A 721-nucleotide genomic window follows, 5' to 3' on the forward strand; every position below is an offset into this window, starting at 1 on the left:
CAGAAGGCAAATAGAGCGTTATAATGCGAAGTCTCCTGACCCCTTTCATGACGAAATCACGGCTACTGATGTGACAGATGGTAACATAAGAAGTATGTTCCTTGCGTTTGTTTCCCAGTTCTTGTTCACTGATTCGTACAGATGGGGGCTAACACGCTATTTCATCATTACACTGCTACTGCCAGGTCGTGCTTAAGCTCTGTACTCATGTTCCATGCAATGAACTCTCTTATTAAACGGAAGTTAGTAAGGTTAAGGGGGCACCACACCTCACATCCTTTACGTTCCAATATTTTATTATTCAATTTAAAGATAACTTTTATTTAAATAAAAGGGGCAAGACTACAGAGTAGTCTTAACTGTATATTGGGAAGCCCGGGGTCGAAACGGGAGTATGTACTTTATGTCACTTCAGTAAAAGCCGGGTAGCGCCATGCCATGTTGAAAACACCGGTTCTGGTCCGATCACCGAAGTTGAGCAACATTGGGTGTGGTTAGTACTTGGATGGATGACCGCTTAAGAACACCACGCGCTGTTCGCATTTCTTTTTGGGGCACGCGGTAGTTAGTTGAGGCACTATGCTACAAGCCGGAAGGTCGCAGGTGAGATTCTTGATGAGGTATGTCCCTGGGGTCACTCAGGCTCTAACAGAAATGAGTACCAGAAATATTCCTGGGGGTGAAGGACTGCCGGCGCGCAAGGCTGACAACCTCACCGCCA

General features: G+C 46.0%; 1 pseudogene; it reads left to right on the forward strand.

Moving 5' to 3' along the window:
- The first annotated feature begins 423 nt into the window (after nucleotides 1-423).
- LOC111862624 lies at nucleotides 424-542 on the forward strand (annotated as a pseudogene).
- Nucleotides 543-721: the final 179 nt, after the last annotated feature.

Source organism: Cryptotermes secundus, unplaced genomic scaffold, assembly GCF_002891405.2.
Source record: "Cryptotermes secundus unplaced genomic scaffold, Csec_1.0 scaffold2487, whole genome shotgun sequence".
Taxonomy (NCBI): domain Eukaryota; kingdom Metazoa; phylum Arthropoda; class Insecta; order Blattodea; family Kalotermitidae; genus Cryptotermes; species Cryptotermes secundus.